The 12823-nt window shown below is 43.7% G+C and overlaps 1 pseudogene; it reads right to left on the reverse strand.

The window, feature by feature from the left end:
• Nucleotides 1–961: 961 nt before the first annotated feature.
• Nucleotides 962–7709, reverse strand: LOC130511238 (uncharacterized; annotated as a pseudogene).
• Between the last annotated feature and the right edge of the window lie 5114 nt (nt 7710–12823).

Raw genomic sequence — 12823 nt, forward strand, 5'->3', positions numbered from 1 at the left:
TAATATTTTTTATAAATGACTTTTTGACAACATAACTATAAAATTCGTATAGTATATAATATGATCTCAAAGTAAATAATTATGTTTTTGGTATAAAACCGAATAAACTGAAAACCGACGGTATGTAAACCAAAATATCGAATTTAGATTAGTAGTTATATTTTACTAATCAAAATATCGAAAAAACCGAACCAACCGAAACCAACCCGATATCCGGATTTAACACCCCTAATCCAAATGAAACCGAACTATTATTTTATTCTCCAAAATATAATAAAAATAACAATTTCATCTCCCACAAGGCGCGGATCTTATCCTAGTAAATTTATTATTCCAATAAAAATAAAGAAAATGATAGCTATATAAAGGAGAGATTGAACGATGACATCATTATACAAAGCAAAATGAGATAACCCAGATTTTTCATATCATATAATATGTCACCGTTAACGTTTACATATCCCTTCCAACACTTTATTCACATACTAATTATATGAAATTTTTGTAATAGAATATATTTGTATAATCACTCTACATAAACATTAAGAAAATTTAATATAAAACTATAAAAAGTCCATGATAATCAGTAAAACTTGTGTGGATTCCATAAATATGGATGCACATGTTTATTTAGGTCCATGAAAACTTTCCTATTCTTTTAAAATCTATCAACTTTTCAAATCCATAAACTCTTCATGAATCAATCTCCCGATGACCCCTCTTTAATAAAACATTTCGATCATTTTAATATTTGAAATCTATATTTCTGACAAAAAAAATTTAGTGCTATCCTAAGGTATTTCACTTTAATATATATATAATTTTTCTTAAAAAGTCTTTCAGATTAAAATATTTTTGGTTTTTTTGTTACATAAGGGTGTGCAGAAATAAAAATACAAAACATAACATAACATAAAATAAATATAAAGACCCAAACCTAACCAGCCCAAACATGTATAACCTAAAAAACATCAACACCGAAATCACTCGCAAACCCTAGTACATCTTGAATAGGAGTCACCACCTCAAGCACACACTCGCCGAAAAATGAGATACCGCCAAGGCCACCTTGAAGCTAGATGAAGACGGAGACTGAGAAAGACCGACACAAACCCTCACCGACAAAATCGCAACCCGAGAGAAACCAAGAAGAAAACCAAAGATCAAGCACTATGAACGGAGAGTCTCGTCGAGAGAGGAAAACGATATTGAAGCCGAGAAAGTCGTCTCCTCCCGTTGCCGTAATCAGCCGCTGCCGTGACCGCTTTCAAGAACCAACCACTGTGTAAGACCCAAACCTGGATCTCTTGATCCAACCAGTCCGCGGCCTTACCTAACATTCTAAGTGCAATTCAGCCGGTTAAGGTCCAATCTTTACTTAGTCATTTTTCAAGCAATTGAGGTTCATGCAATAATAAAAACAATGCGGAAGCTTAAGGCAAACATCATATTATATATATATGTCAAATGTGATCCATATAAAGTATTCAAATCAATCAGTTGCACAATAGGCTAACATAAATCCAATGTATCCAATACACACTACATCACACATCCCACACGCCCAAGGTCTTCATGGCTCCTTAGCCTTACCACGATCCCTGTCAGGACCTGAAATCAAAACCCACAACACATATGCATAAGAATCACAATCCGATACCCTAGCAATCACAACCTAAGCATGGTTTGGACACTTAGCCTAATCTGGCCAAAAGTGACCCTTTCTGATACTTGTCTAAAAACTAATTAAAATTCATGATAAATCATGATAAATCATGATTAAGAGAATGGTCCAATTGGAATTCCCAGAACCGGCCTCAATCATATTGAGCTTGGCCAAGAACAGCCAAACCGGCCTCATGGGACCATCTTGAAATCAATGTTATAAATCCATTCTATCACTTTGATAATTCATTATAAATCCCCACTAAGAGATATCAATCGCCAAATCCCAATAACTCCCTTAGGAACTATGAGATCGGACCTTACATGCCCAACCAAGGCCATGGAGAGATTACTCTGATCTAACCAAGCCTTGGTGGCGTGTCCATGAGTTTAAACCCATAGATTACTTCAGAATATGATAGAGAAGGTATATATTGACAGGAAAAGAGTAATAGATGCAACCATCCACACATGGATCAAACGGCCTGATCCATGCGGTTTGCACTTGGTTTGCATCCTGTACCTTAGGTGTGTGTTCGGAAGCCCCCACACTCTTCTCTGCAGCCTTCTCCTTTCCTCTAGTATCCATTTCCGATCAAGTCTTCTTTGCCCACGGCTTAGAACCCACCGGAATCATCTTGCCTTCACACGGACTGCCTTGCGGTCACTCTTCTCTTTTCTCTCTTTGATTCTGTAAAGAATTGGGCAGAGTTTCCCCTTATGTTTCTGATGATTTCTGTCGACAGAGGAGGCTTACATTTATAGGAGAGAGACTTGGCAACTGCCCGGACACAATGATTGGCCGATTGGCCAACGGTTACACCCTTTCGGCCAAAACGTCCAACTTCTCCTAAACTGCTCTTCTCTGCGTTTGGGCTGATCGATCTCAGGCCCAATAGCTTGCCCACATGCTTAGCTTACTTGCCAAAGCATCCTAGACCCATCGGACACCCATGACCACCATCCGGTCCATGACCATCACTCATGGTCCGCAATGATCGGCCAAGACTCCATCACTCTGTCCAGCTGAGTTGAGCTGAGTACTAGTTGCCTGAGCTGAGTGAGCTACTCCTCCAGCTCCAGTGAGCTGCCCAGACTGTGTGAGCTCCCTACCAGCTCCACCTAGCTGCCTCAGGACCTTGTACAGCTTCCAAACCACTCATCCAGCTCTCTTTTCCTTCTTTATTTCTTATCCTGGTCAAGTCTCAGCCATCTGATGCACTTAACCTTCTGTTTGGACCATGATACACTTGCCTTTAGATCATATGACCTGGCCAGTTCATCTCCCCGTACCATGACCCGTCCTGATGGCCTTAGATAGAACTAGGGACATGACAAGTCTCCCCCACTTGGAAGGAACTCATCCCCGAGTTCATACTTGATGATTCTCCAACCACATACTGACTATACCACTCAGGATACTCAGCTTTCATCCTTGCCTCTGTTTCCCAAGTGATAATGTCTTTGCCATTGAAATCCCATACTATCTTTAGCATAGGAACTGTGTTCTTTCTCATTGCCTTTTCCATCCGATCAATGATCCGAACCGGCCTTGTCTCTAAGGTGAGGTTCTTACCAAGATCTTTTGGAATCTCAGGCAACACAATGTCTTGATCCGTTAGGCACTTTCTTAGTTGAGACACATGGAACACATTATGGTAAGCATCCATTTCAGATGGCAAATCCAATTTGTAAGCCACTGCCCCAACCCTTTCAAGTATCCTGAATGCACCTAAGAACCTTGGGTCCAGTTTTCTTCTTCCAGAAACTCTGGCCCTGCCTTTGAAGGTAATCATCTTGAGGTAGATTAGATCACCAACCTCAAACTCAAGATGTTTCCTTCTCTTGTCAGCATAACTCTTCTGGCGGTCTTGGGCTTCTTTCATCTTCTCCTTGACCATTTTGATCTTCTCTGTGGTTTCTTCCACAATCTCAGGACCTATTATGCTGCGCTCCCCCACTTGGGTCCAGCACAAAGGTGTCCTGCAAGGCCGCCCATACAATGCTTCATAAGGAGACATACCTATGCTGGTGTGGAAGCTGTTGTTGTATGCAAACTCCACCAGTGGTAAGTGCTTCTCCCATGAGTCACCCCAATCCAGAACACATGCCCTTAGCATATCTTCTAGAGTCTGGATGGTTCTTTCTGACTGACCATCCGTTTGAGGATGATAGGATGTACTCATGTTCACTCTTGTTCCTAGAGCCTTTTGGAAAGCCCTCCAGAAGTAAGAAGTGAATCTAGGGTCTCTATCTGAGACTATACTGGCCGGCACTCCATGCAGCCTTACAATTTGATCTATGTAGATCTTTACAATCTCATCCACTCCATCACCCTTCTTGATTGGTAAGAAATGTGCAGATTTGGTCAGGCGATCCACAATCACCCAAACTGCATCCTTTTTGTTTCTGGTTGTGGGAAAACCAGTCACAAAGTCCATTGTGATGTGATCCCACATCCACTCTGGTACGGGAAGGTTTTGTAGTAAACCACTTGGAACCTGATGTTCAGCTTTGACCAATTGACAAGTAGGGCACTTGGCCACCCACTCAGCAATGTCAGCTTTCATTCTGATCCAATGGTAGTACCTTTTGATGTCTTTGTACATCTTGTTTAGCCCCGGGTGCACTGAGAACTTGGACTTATGAGCTTGACTCATAATCTCTTCCTTCAGTCCCGGTCACCAGGGACACTGACCCGCCCATGTACCAAAATGGTACCATTGCTTGTGACTTGATACTCAGTCTTGTCATTCTTTGCAACCTTTTGCAAGTTCTCATCCAAGCCTTGTGCTTGTTGGATTCTGGTAAGTAGATCAGCCTGGTTCACAGCCTCCAAACCCAAAGGCTCATCCTCACTAGCCAAAGTGTTTATATTTAGTGACCGGACCATCCCTTCCAAATCCTCTGCTTCCTTCTCAGCTGATACCTCAGCCCTACGCCGGCTCAAAGCATCAGCCACTAGATTAGCCTTGCCTGGGTGATAGGCAATGTCCAAGTCATAGTCAGCCACAAACTCCATCCACCGCCTTTGTCTCAAATTCAACTCAGGTTGAGTGAATATGTACTTTAGGCTCTTGTGGTCAGTGAGAATTTAAACTTTGGCACCATACAAGTATGATCTCCATATCTTCAAGGCAAATACCACTGCGGCCATCTCCAGGTCGTGGGTTGGATAGTTGCCTTCATGCTTCCTGAGTTGCCTTGAGGCATATGCTATGACCTTCCCATTCTGTGTGAGCACACAGCCTAATCCAGTAATGGATGCATCCGTGTATACCACATATGGTTGGTCTGCCTCAGGTAACACCAAGACTGCTGCACTGGTCAGCATGTTCTTCAAGGCGATAAAGCACTTTTCACAAGCTTCAGACCAAATGAACTTGACATCTTTTCCAGTAAGTTGTGTCATAGGTTGTGCCACACTTGCAAAACCCTTGACATACTTTCTGTAGTAGCCGGCCAGACCCAAGAAGCTTCTCACTTCAGTTGCATTCTTTGGTCTTGGCCACTCTTGTATACACTTGATCTTCTCTGGATCAACAGATACTCCTTCCTCAGACACTACATGTCCTAGGAAGCCAATGCTCTTCTGCCAAAAGCTACACTTGCTTAGCTTGGCAAACAATTGCTGCTCTCTCAGCCTTTCCAACACCAATTTGAGATGCCTTTCATGGTCTTCCCGAGTCTTAGAGTATACTAGTATGTCATCAATGAAGATGATTAAAAATTCATCTAAGAAATCTCGAAAAATTCCATTCATCATCTTTTTAAAGGCTGCTGGTGCATTGGTCAGTCTGAATGGCATGACCACAAACTCATAGTGACCATACCTAGTCCGGAAAGCTGTCTTCTTTACATCTTCTGAGGCAATGGGGATTTGATGATAACCTGATGCCAAATCAATCTTTGAGAACCACTTGGCTCCTTTCAGTTGATCTAGCAACTCATCAATCCTGGACAAAGGGCACTTGTTCTTTATAGTAACCCTGTTCAGCCCTCTATAGTCTATGCATAACCTGAAGCCGCCATCCTTCTTTTTAACAAAGAGGACTGGTGCGCAACATGGAGATACACTTGGGCGTATGAACCCCTTTTCCAACAACTCTTCAAGTTGGTTCTTTAGCTCAGCCATCTTGGCCAGAGCCATGCGGTATGGGCTCTTTGACATTGGGGCCGTCTCTGGTTCCAGTTCTATTATGAATGGGTCTGACCTATCAGGGGGAATGCCCTGTAGTGACCTAAACACATCATCAAACTCACTGACCAGCGGTATCCCGTCCGGGCCACCATCCCCTACGACCTCCTTAGTGGTGATTGTGGCTATATAAGCCTCACAACCTTGCTCCAGCATCCTTGCCGCACGGACTGCTGATAACACTAAGCATCCAGAGGTCGGATTAATACCTTGGTACCTGATCGGGGGTCCACACCCACTCTCAAACTGCACCCTTCCTCGATGACAGTCTAAGGTGGCCCGATTCTTGCCAAGCCAGTCCATGCCTAGGATCACCTCGTGATTCTTAAGGCGGACCACAATCAGATCCACATGCATTGCCTTGTCCTGGATCATTACTGGAATGTCTTTAACCAGACCTAGTGAATGCATAACTTGCCCACCGGCTGCACTCACCAAGCCAAGATCATTCCTGGTTCCCATTTGGAACATGCCTTTACCAATCATATCTGGGCTCACAAAACTATGTGTAGCTCCAGTATCAAGTAATACATGTGTTTCCACACCACCAATACACAAGGTCCCTACATAAGACCTCATCTAAGTATCTAGTCCATCCTAGATTCCTTACCATGCCATTCTAATAAATTTTAAAATTTAAAAAGAATAGGTTTAGAGTTTTACCAGTGATCGCCTTGAAGGGTCCAGACTCATCCACATCCCTTGAAAGCTCATAGACTCGAGGTGCTGAAGTTTGGCCTTGCTTGTGGTCTGGCCGGTTGTTCTCAACACAACCCTTGCCTTGTCCAGTTTGCAACTGAGGACAGTCCACACGGAAATGCCCTCTCTTGCCACACTGATGACAAGTCCTGGCCTCACTGGTCAAGCCTTGTCCACGGTTCCTGTCCGGACCAGGACAATCTCGAGCTGAGTGATCCATCTTGCCACAACGGGTACAAGCTCCCATTGCCTTCCAGCACTCTCCTCCATGATGTTTGCCACACTTGGGACACTCAGGCCTACCACTTGAGGTTTTGCCCCCTTCGGCCGCATCCCTCTTTCTCTTGTCACCACTCTGACCAGAAGACACCACCACACTCTTAAGCCTTTGCTTATTCTCTTCAGTCAGATTGGTCTCCAGCATTGCCATCCTTTCCACCAGCTCAGAGACTGTGTTGAAGGTACGGACTGAGCAATAAGTCTTAAGTTTAGCCCTTAAGCCTCTTATGAACCTGCGGACCTGAACCTTCTCATCCTCAAGTTCCTTACCCACATACCTCCTGAGCCGGTTGAACTCTTCCTCATACTCCCTTACTGACCGCTTGCCCTGAACCAAGTCCAGGAACTTGGCCTCCAAACGGTCCCATGCTTCAGCCGGAAAGTACTTGTGGTTGAACTCAACCTCAAAGTCAGAGAACTTCACAATGGAACCATTGGTGCGCTTGTCTAGGGACAGCCACCAGTTGTGTACATCTCCCTCCAGGAAGTGCACTGCTATGTCTCTCTGGTACTCCTCAGGGCACCTTGTTGACTTGAAGTTCCTGACCAGCCGGTCCCTCCACTCATCTGCCTCCATGGGATCAGCACTTCCAGCAAAGTGTTTGGTTCCCAAACGAGAGATGTGCTCAAGCACCTTCAGGTAATCAACCTTCTTAATTGTCCCAGCTGGTGGATCCAGCTCAATCACCTCAGCTATAGGTGCAACATAACCACCAGCTCCACCAGCTCCAGAAGCTATCACATGAGCTTGAGTAGTCTGACCCACTGATGAATTCACAACTGGTGTGAACACTTGGGTCATTGCCAGCATCTGACTTCCCATCAACTTGATTGCATCAAGTATTTGCTTCATGGTCGGTTCAGCCATTGGTTCATCCGGTCCAATCCTCCCATCACCTTGGATGTTTGGATCAGCTCGGTTACCAGTCTCTGAGGACTCAGCTTCACCTTCCTGATCATTCCTTTGCTGCCCACTAGCTGCTCCTAGCTGGCTTCCAGCTGCATTCAGTGGCTGCCCGGTCTCGTCCAGCTGCCTGTTCTCTCCACCCAGCTGAACCTCGGTCTGATTGACTTGAGTTTCAGTCAGGATGGCCTCACCGGTATGTCCAGTAAGTGGAACTGACAACAACACTTGAGGATTGAGCACTGAGGCATCTCCTGCTCCGGACGCCCCTGTCCCATCCTTAGTCTTCAGAGACTTCTTCCTTGTTCCCTTAGGACAACAAAGACAAATACAAGACAAAGGTTAGATTAACATTTTTATTTGCAAACCTCAAGCATTCTAATGTTAACCAATACCAAAACCTGCCATGAGACCCAGCCGGATGTGTGATGACCTGCCCTAACCCAACAGCCTAGAATCAAGCATGCTCTGATACCAACTTGTAAGACCCAAACCTGGATCCCTTGATCCAACCAGTCCGCGGCCTTACCTAACATTCTAAGTGCAATTCAGCCGGTTAAGGTCCAATCTTTACTTAGTCATTTTTCAAGCAATTGAGGTTCATGCAATAATAAAAACAATGCGGAAGCTTAAGGCAAACATCATATTATATATATATGTCAAATATGATCCATACAAAGTATTCAAATCAATCAGTTGTACAATAGGCTAACATAAATTCAATGTATCCAATACTGTAATACCCCGTCTTCATGAAAATAATTATTTTTCAAATAATTTATTTTGGGAACTTATTACGATTTCGTAATTTATTTCTTAAAAATAAATTTTTGTGAAGACAAAAATATATGGAGTTTTGGTCACTAAGTTTGGATTGATTAATCATATGATTAAAAGGGAGGAAGAGACAAAGAAATATTTTATATTTCTTATGGTTTGGTTACAATCAACGTGGCCAAAGAAAGGGAGAGGAGTGAATCATCTTCAGTTTGGCTTAGTCATCACCACGTGCTCATGTTAGAGGGGAGGCAAATTAAAGTTGATAGCTACGTGGGAGAATAAGGAGACAAGGAGATGATTAGTTAAAATTGTGAGTGAGGTGTCACAGACAGATGCATTAGTGGAATCACATATTCACGTGGCCATTATGGAAAGGAAGATTTAGCTTAGTCATGATGAAACGTGGTCATCAAAGAGAAATGGTGGGGCAGCTGTCACAAACCTATTCACCTGGTTCCACTATAAAAGGAAGGTCAGCTCCTCCATTTCCTCATCATCTCAACGTGACCAAGAGACAAGAAAAGAGAGCAAGAGAAGAGAAAAGAAAGAAAAGGAGAGATAAGAAAAATAAGAAAATAGTTTTAGAGAATTAAGAGAAGTAAAGATCGCGGGATTATCGATACGGAACCAAGACGAAGATTTGAAGTGGATAAAAAGAGTTTGGTCAGCTTCCGGAATTAAAGAGTCAAGTCACATCGGTTAATCACTGTGAATCACGGTTAATTGTTTGTTAACAATTTTTAATACAGGTTCCTGACATCGGAGACGGTTCCTGAGCTATCAAAGCCGGACCGGTCTAGGTGTCAGTTTGTGGTTCCGAGGCTTGAGACGATGTTTGTGCTAAGTGGATAGCAAGACTAGTCTAAGCACTCGGGTTATTATCGTGTGTTTATTGTATGTTGTTGGTATATACGTACCTCGTGTTGGTACGGTTGTGTTAGAACCTCGTAGTGGTTTGAGTAGTTGCAGGTCATTGCTTCCTCAAATGATACCACTAAGCCGGTCGTGGTGCGGAAAGTGGTGGGCTCGGTTTAACTTGGCTTGATCACCAAGGCCGAGTGTCACACGTTGATGTGACAGCCCCCGGTGAGTCCGATAGAGGACCGGGGCACGGCGATTCCGATTGAGGACCGTGACCGGGCGGATTCCCGAGCGCCTACGCCTTTGTGGTGTAATAGTGAAGGAATTGCCGGTGTCCCTTGTATGGAGGAAGAATGATTCTATTGGGCCCTAGGATTATATGTATGCATCTTGATTTATTGTTTACTGCTTTAATGCTTTGTTTATTAATTGTTGAACTACCCGTCCTGCTTGTGTTTGGGGTTGGGTTTGGGATAACGGGTAGTTGTATATGCTAGATTGGGAACCCTGGCTCACTGAGTGAAATTAGTTCGCTCACTCCTCACCATTCTTGCAGGTAACCAGTAGTAAAGACCATAGCGCTCGCGGAACTGTAGGAGCTGGTGTAGATTGGACATCTTTTACTAAAGACTCGTTTCAAGATATATGAATGTATGTTTTACTTTCGGCTGCGTCCATGGACCATATGTATAATATTTTGGGCTTGTGAACTCAATATAATATATATATATATATGATATAAAGTATGTTTTATATTCGAGACGTGTTGAATCTGATATTAGGTTAGTCCGACCTAACACAACTCTATGACTCGGAACGGGTTGCAAAGCCTAAGACCGAAGATTAGAGGAAACGAGTTTTGAATGGATAATCTGGGTTACTTAATCTTATTTTGTGACTTGGAAAGTCTATTCTTAATTCGTTGTAACATTTCTGGACCGGGCAGAGGAAGGTCTTTTGGGCATGTTTTATTTATTGCCTGACTGGCTGACCGATGTCTAAAAACGGTTTTGGGGTTTTACAGAGGTGGTATCAGAGCCTGGTTTAGATCATGCGGTCAATCACGTGTTTTCCGTGTTTTATCGAGTTAAATGTGTCGCAAAAGATGTGTTAGGAAACCAGCAGGGTTCCGCTTTAATAAGTTTTCTAAATAGGAAACCCATGTTCGTGGATTGCAGATGGCAAGGAGGGGAATGAGTGAAGGGGGACAGGATTGGATGTTGGGTATAGGCAGAGTCTCAAGATGGAGAGGACTGGGATATGAATCTGAGGGAAGGGTGCAAACACTAGTACACCCTAACCAGGGCTTCAGCGAGGATAACATGGTAAGAAACGATAATCTGTTTGGGCACGACCAATCGAGGCTGCAAGAGGAGCAACTTCCACCAAACCGTACCGCAAGGGAAAGACCAGAAAGAGACGATAGTGAATCAAGTGTTCGAGGACCAAGGCCAATAAGGAGAGAGAACCCGATTGAACCGAGATCTCATAACCAGCCACAACAAGAAGTAGGAATGGAGCACACTCTGAAGATGCTTCATGACGTGATAGCAAGATCACTGCAACAACCTCAAGTTCAGCCTCAACCAATCATACCACCACAACCTACAGTGGCTACGCCGATGTTACCGTTGATAACTGCCATGAAGAATATGAAGACACCACATTTTGAAGGAGGGCCAGATCCTTTTGAAGCAGATCAGTGGCTTCGAACCATGGAGAAAAACTTTGAGACCCTGACATGTTCCGAGGACTCTAAGAAGAAGATGGCAGTGTATTACTTAGATAAGGACGCGGCAGAATGGTGGGAGAGTAGGGATCGCCAAGTGGGACATCTTCTCACGACTTGGGCGGCATTCAAAAGGGAATTTGAACGCAAGTACTTCACCCCTGAGTCCAAGACAAGACTTCAGCGTCAGTTTGCTAACCTAGTACAAGGAGACAAGACAGTCAGAGAATACGAATCCGAGTTCATGCGACTGCGACGATACATATTACGAGGACAAGATGATGAAGAGATGATGATATCCAACTTTCTGTTTGGTTTAAAACCAGAGTTGGAAAAAAGATTAGCTGTCGGAAACTACGAGAATCTCACTGAGTTAGTAGAAAAGGCTGTGAATGTGGAGATCGGTTTAGAAGCTGAGAAGGCAGCAAGTAAGAAATCAAAGCAGCATCAAGAAGGAAAACATGGTGGAAATCAAGGATCATTCAAGGGTAAAGAAAGGGAAAGAGGATCGGGAGGTCCAAGTCGATGATCTCTGTTTACCGGAAAATGTTTTAACTGTGGCAAGGTGGGCCATAAGTCAAGTCAAACTCCTACAATCCAACATGTTATACGTGTGGAAAGAAAGGACATATCTCTACCCAGTGCAGTGTCAACCGTCCTATCCCAGCTACACCAATCACTGTTCATCCTCCCCCAGTACCACCTGCAATCGCACCAGCGCCAAAAAGGCAAGCAATAGGAGGTAGAGTTTACGCTTTAGAATTAGATGATCCTAAGCCTCCAGACCCATCCAAGGGTCCCATCACAGGTATTTGGGTTCTTTAACCTTGCTTGTTTTGTTTTGTGTTGTGTTATTGCTTGTGATGGATTGGTTCATTACCATTGCATAATTTTTTTTTATATGTTTGTGTTGTTGATATATAATGATGTTGTGGCAGGAACTTTACATGTTGCGGGTCGTCCCACACATGTATTGTTCGATTCAGGGGCTGCACATAGTTTTGTGACCCCTGAGGTAGCTGCCGAGTTTGTGGGTTCATTTGTGGTTGACAGGATTGATGTGGCTGTATTGACTCCCGGAGACCAAACCCTACAAGCTAGAGAATGCATCAGAAATGTTTCGTTAGTAATTTGTGAGAAGCTATTCTCGGCAGATTTGTTGGTGATGCCGTTAAAAGGATATGAGGTTATCCTGGGTATGGATTGGCTATCAGGTTACCAGGCACAATTAGATTGTGCAAAAGGTCGTATCTTGTTCAAGAAGACTGGGCAGAAGCAAGTGGTGTTCTACGGGATCAGTCCAAGCAAGTCTGTGTCTTTAGTAGCTGCTTTGAGAGTGGAAGATTTGCTTAAGGATGGAGATGCGTATCTGGTTATGGTAACTGCTAGTGAAGGACCCACTAGCAGCGAAGTTGAAATCAAGGATATTGCGGTAGTACAAGAGTTCGAGGATGTGTTTGCAGCCTTAAAAGAGTTACCTCCACCTCGGAGTAACCCTTTTACAATTAACTTAGAACCTGGAGCTAAGCCGATAGCAAAGGATCCTTACCGCATGGCCCCTGCGGAGTTAGCAGAATTGAAGATAATGGTGGTTCATCCTGGTTTCTTAGATCGTGGTTCATCCTGGTTTCTCCACTGATTAGTGGTTCCAAATAAAGCTTCTTAGATCATGGTTCATCCTGGTTTAATAAGAATCATGAAGATAATG

This window comes from Raphanus sativus, chromosome 4, assembly GCF_000801105.2.
Source record: "Raphanus sativus cultivar WK10039 chromosome 4, ASM80110v3, whole genome shotgun sequence".
Classification (NCBI taxonomy): domain Eukaryota; kingdom Viridiplantae; phylum Streptophyta; class Magnoliopsida; order Brassicales; family Brassicaceae; genus Raphanus; species Raphanus sativus.